Source organism: Pieris brassicae, chromosome 5, assembly GCF_905147105.1.
Source record: "Pieris brassicae chromosome 5, ilPieBrab1.1, whole genome shotgun sequence".
Taxonomy (NCBI): domain Eukaryota; kingdom Metazoa; phylum Arthropoda; class Insecta; order Lepidoptera; family Pieridae; genus Pieris; species Pieris brassicae.
In genome coordinates, this window is record NC_059669.1 from 4065577 (window position 1) to 4071576 (window position 6000).

Consider the following 6000-nt stretch of genomic DNA (forward strand, 5'->3'; position numbering starts at 1 on the left):
TTAAATAAAGTAAATATATAAATTGGTTTGCCTTGAGTTACTATGAACATACGTGGTTCGTTTACAGGATAACGAAAGAATTTAAGAAAATATTCTACGAAACGTTTATTTGTTTACTTTGTTTTTAAAATTACCCTTTATAACTGAAAAAAATGTACATTTGTGGATATATTTGTGTAGTGGATAAATGATCGGGACCTTTAGACAGAGTGGGTACTTTTTTATCATCTGTTGTACAATATTAGTTATCTATAATAATAGAATTCTTTTATGGTAAAATTCAAAATTTGACTTCTATCATTTTGTTTTGTCTAATCTATAATTGTTCTTCAAAGTCAATTATTTAAATTATTTTATGACAATAACATGAAAAGCAACCGAATCTCCGACGCAAACAACTCTGGCAAAAATATCTCGAAAATGTTAAATTTTACATTATATTAATATTAGTAAAAAAGTTGTTTTTTTAATTTATTGTATGAGATTTGTAATCCGTAACTATTTCTATAAATTTTGAATTTACCTAGTTAAGTCTTTTTTATCTCAGAATAACCCATGGACAAATAAACATTGAAATCACAATAAGATTTAGTACTCTCATTCCATTAACATTTATTCCTATAAGTTTGTTTTAACTCAAAGTACCCATCCTTAGTTACTTTGTATCATTGTATCATTTTTGTTAAAACTCTAATTCCTTTTTAAAGTGTAATAAAGTACCTTAACCCAAACGTATTTATGGAAAAAAATATTATTTCTGTAAAGGTTAGATTTTGTTTCAACTTTTCGAACATTATTTTTCTACGACCATAAACAATTGAATTACTATAATTATCCGTCAATTATTTACGATAGATGAAAGAAAGCCAGTAAGACTTTTTCCAGTTAGAATTCAAATTCGGCAAATGGAACTCTCATTAGCAGTTAGAAAATTCGATATATTAACCTGTGAGCATTGCCCGGTGATCGCCGTTATGCAGAAATTTGCGGCATTACACACGCAGTCACAAACACTGTACAGTATCCGATTAACGTAAACAACACTTAGTCAGGGAACACAGTGAACTTGTGACACGGAAACACACACGAATGAGGAACTGAGTTTTTATTATTCTTGTATCGGGTTGTAAAGCGCGGCGCGACACAACACTTTCAACGGTCGCCGGCACACTGCGCGAATGGACGCGGCGCCCCCCGCTCGCTGTTGCCCCTTTCCCCGCACACGGGGCGGGGCTTCAGAGGCGAGGCGAGCTTAATTACGGCGGGTGAAGCGGGACGGCGATATAGTGGGCGCGAGCTATTAGCGCGCGGAGAGCGGGACGACGCGCGTCTTAAGTATTTTGTATAAGTAATGAGGGGTTCGGGGGTGTCGCGGGTGCGCGGGGGCGGGGGAGCGCGCATCTCCCGCCAATCTTTAATGTTCATTACGTCCGCCGCCGCCTCTATGCGTCCCTCATTAGTACAGCCACGCCTTAGCGTTAATTACGCTGTTTAATTGCATCTCTTGATGTAATTATTTTTTGTGCAGTGCCATATTTATTTACTGCCCTCCATTTTGTTTGCTAATCACGCATTAATTGGTCATTGATCTCTGTCAATAGGTTTCCTTGCCTTATAGGTAAATATCGATATGTTATGTCTCTTCCAGGTAAAGTTAATAAATTACAAGTCGATAATAATTGTTATAGAGTTATATATGTATGCGCATACTTCAAATAGAAATTATTTAAAATTAATTACCTTCCTTAAAATCGTGTAGGTACCTTTTGTGCAGTGGTTTTAAGTAATAGAACTACCAACACAAAACAATCAAATTATTTTTGTCTAATTTCATACAAAATTGTTATATTTTAGAAATCAAGAATATAGTGGGCTGTCCCGGTTTCGTACAACTACAGGTACCTTTTAATAGTAATTAATATAGCATAATATGTTAATTGAGGATAAAGTGGAGTTTAATAGTGAATTATCGCTCCAGTAATTTTTGAGTAGGCAAATATACTACCTATATGTTTCCTCTTTTTAATATTAGTTTAGAGCGCGTAATAGGTAGGTAACATACTAGTTAAATTATGAGTTAAAATGTCTACTCACATATAATACCTATTTACTGTGACTAGTACCTAATAGAATTTTATAAACAAACTTCTAAGATGTTTCCAATATTAGGATAATTCATTTCAATTAGTCAATTTAATTTAACCTTTTTTATTACTTAATATTTAAATAAAAAATTAAAATCCTTTAAGATGCGGTTCGATTTATGTAAACTTTCAGTTTACCTAAGTATAAAATAAAATTGACTTTAGTTATTAATGCAGATATTATTGCTATAAAAATATAGTGTCTATTGTCTATGGCAAGCTACTAAAATGAGTACGTATTAATTAAATGTATCAAAGAAATAAATGAGAATGAGATCTTAAGACAAAAATCACGAAATAAACTGTGTAGGCACGACAAGCAAGAATTTAACAATTATATTAAATAAGATTACAGCGTAACATTCCCTTAACGTCCGGTAACACATCCGTAAGGCCTCTTGGCGTTGCGGTATAGGCACTTTTTTACAAGCCAGCTTGTCCCATTAAAAACTGTGATAGTCAAACCTAGATTACAGAACCACCATATAAACAAAGTATATTTTAAACTCCGTTTTGTCCTAGTCAAATAAATAATGTGATATGCGATGTCGACCACCCACGGTGTGCAAAAAATGCCACCTGACTACTGTTTGTATACGATATATTGTTACTCAAAATGTCCGGACATAAAAATGTCTTTGAAGTTTTATGTGAGTGTTACGAAAAATAATTTTAAAATTTTAATTAATTCGTTTCGCTTATTCAGTCTGGAACTATGAAACTTAATCAATGTAGATTTGAGAAACTTTCTAGTTTTATCTGTATATTATAACGTTATAACAGTTTAAATGAAGATAATTAAGAGTGTTTCGTTTAAGAATAGCGTTAAACAATATACAGATCGAATTTATCTTAGTCATAGGTTGAATTAAAATACTACTGGCCGGTTTGAAAAGAAGAAAACCACATATGAGGCTGGCTAGTAATACTAAAAAAAAAGTAAATTTCGCGCGCAAACCGGTTTATTTCTATTGAAAAGCGGGCGTTGACCCTCGTGACCAACCCCTGACCTTCGTGTAAGTGTATCGAGTGATGTAACCGTGACTCTTTGCTCAAAACACGGAATACGTTACGTGCCCATTCATACAAAGTACCTACCTGTTAGACGAACAATTATTGGTTCACTACGCATTATAATAATTCGAATATGGAACTACAGAAGACATTTCAGTTAAAATTTAAAAATGGAACGGTGCTCTTAATTGCACTTTGAGCTATCTTCGGAAATTTTTACTTCGCAATTTATTATGACAAGAATATGTTTATATATAAATCAAAAGTTTTAGAGTTATAACACGTTATCGATGTTAAAGGTGTTCTGGAAATCAGATGCATGACCTAATATTATAATTTTAAATAAATTTAAAATCTAATGTAAATACACAACATTAAATATCACTATTTATTTATTTTAAAATGTGTTAAAGGCAGTGATATAACGCTGAATTCTTTTGACACAAATTCATATTTTTGCACTAATTTCTGCCAGAACAACTTACGCCCCCTATCCACTAATTGTGAAACTAATAAGTTCTAATGAACCACAGAAACTTACCCTTCACATATGAGGGTTTATGTGTGTACAACCTGTGTACGAACCACTAGCGAGGTGCCATCTAGTGGCGAATAGACGTAGTTTAAGAATTGTTTTAATACGTGTTTACGATTTAGTTTATGGTGTGGGTTTAATTTTTAAAAAGCTTACCCATATGAAGTAATTATTGAAGCTTTTAAGTACCTAGAACAAAATATATCATTATTAATAAATGTGCTAAATCTACTAAAAATAAATATAAATAATAAAAATAATTAATCATGTTGCATAATTATCAGCTGAAAGTTGGCAGTCTTCATATTAAATAAAATTAATAACGATCTGAGCTACATAAAGCCTACAGCTGTCTACAAAACATTTATATAAATACTTTTTGGTACCATGAAGTATTTTTTTTTTATATATTATAGCAATAGTTTTGACTTTATGCCAGTTTCTTTGTTTACACATTGTTCTTATACCGTAAAACCTCTTTAATAATTTAAAAATATATATTTTAAATATGGAACATCTAAGTTATTTAAAATAGTCTAAGGGTTCGGGTGACGTTCGCAAAATCGATACCACCCCTTATTGGTAGCGAAATGATTGAACATCCTTATCGCGACATTTTTCTAATGGCGCGCGTGTTTGAGACCCTTTCTCTAGTTTAGGGGGTGTACCTACATATGCATATGAAATTTTGTCGATTTCTTTGCTTAGATCTATCATTCTTGCTTAAGATGAAGTGTTTATCGGTGGTAACGTAATAGTATAGATATTTTTATTAAAAGCTAAAAGTCCTAACCGAGTGAAATTTATTGGTACGTAGTTTTCATATTGATTCAAATGTCAAGAAGAAACTTAGCTTAAAGATTTAAAAAAGGAACGGTTTTTGAATTATAAGCATGTTCGATTTAAGGACTTAATATTGTGATCCCTTCGTAATATTATTGATTCAAATATGGAGTGAAGAAGGAATTCAGCTACAAAATTTAAAAAAGGAACAGGTTTTGTATAATAAGCATTCGATTGTAGAACTAACTTTATACTGCGTTAATTTAAATATACTAAGAATAAGAAGGTACTCCTTAAATAATAAATACACGTAACTACAGTATCTAAATTTAAATTCTATAATTATAGAAAAGACAGTGTGGTGACGTCCTATCACCCCTTTACGAACGACAATACGGAATCAATACTATCGATACGAATTCGTGAATAGCAAGTGTCGCACACTTACGTGTACGCGTATTATGCACACTTTGAGATTCGGAAGAATTGGACAGTGAATATGCGTTCAGAGAATAAAGGATATCTTCATACATTAACTTTAAAAATCTTTAAAACACATATTTGTGTAAAACAACAAGTTTATTATAAAAAAAAATATTTCGATCCATTCCCTCAAGTCGCTCTTATACTTTAAAAAAAATCATATATAATATATAAACAGCAGAATACGAAATACATCCGCATCACCTCGACATCCGTCGTTCCACAATTAAGCGTTTAAAGCCACTCACCACCACCAAGTGGAACTAGCTGCCTACTGGTACTGATCCGTCAAGAAATGTAACCAATCCATAAAAGCAGCACTTACAAGCCCTCTGGCATGTCTATGGGCGGTATCACTTATCATCAGCGTCCTACCCGTTTGTTATAGAAGAAAAATAGACAAAAATCATGATAAAATCAAAATTATGATGACAGTTGAATGAAGCTTTACGCAAATAAATATTAATGAATAATATATATATAACCTTAAGGTAGAGAAATTACTAGTATCAACGTCTCGTCAACAGCCACGACTGTTTTAATGTAAAGTGGGAACAAACCGCGATTCATGTGGTATCAAATTATTTCAGTATAACTAGTATTATTATTATTTTCTTATGTAGCCAAGTTCACGTTTCAAGGCTCACTTAAATGTCACTTAAAAAGACAAACCTTTGTTTTAACTTATTTTATTATTAGAGATTAACTATTAATTACTTAAGAAGTCAGTGGAACAGCTGGTAATGGTTGCAGCTCCTTACAAATATTGTGTAAAAAAAGGCGATTAAAAAGTGTGACGGAGTGCTAGTTCTTCTCTTCCGTTCTACGCCGTTGATTTAAGAACTGGCAGTTAATGTAAAATAAGAAGCTTTCATTATGACATTCATAACTGTACATTATTACCTAAATGAATAAAAGATTTTGATTTTGGCTTTAAACATATTTGCTATAGTTTTAATTAATAGTTTTTTGGGTATTTTTTTAAGTGAAATCTGCACAATATTAAAATTACAATTTTATCCGATATTTTAATAACATCGT

General features: G+C 32.1%; 1 protein-coding gene across 1 annotated transcript in view; it reads right to left on the bottom strand.

The window, feature by feature from the left end:
* The window catches only part of LOC123710388 (zinc finger homeobox protein 3), a 104488-nt gene extending 103332 nt beyond the window's left edge, over positions 1-1156 (bottom strand). The window contains exon 1 of the mRNA XM_045662239.1: positions 947-1156. The gene's annotated coding sequence lies outside the window, so the exon portion shown is untranslated. The remainder of the gene's footprint in view (positions 1-946) is intronic.
* Positions 1157-6000: the final 4844 nt, after the last annotated feature.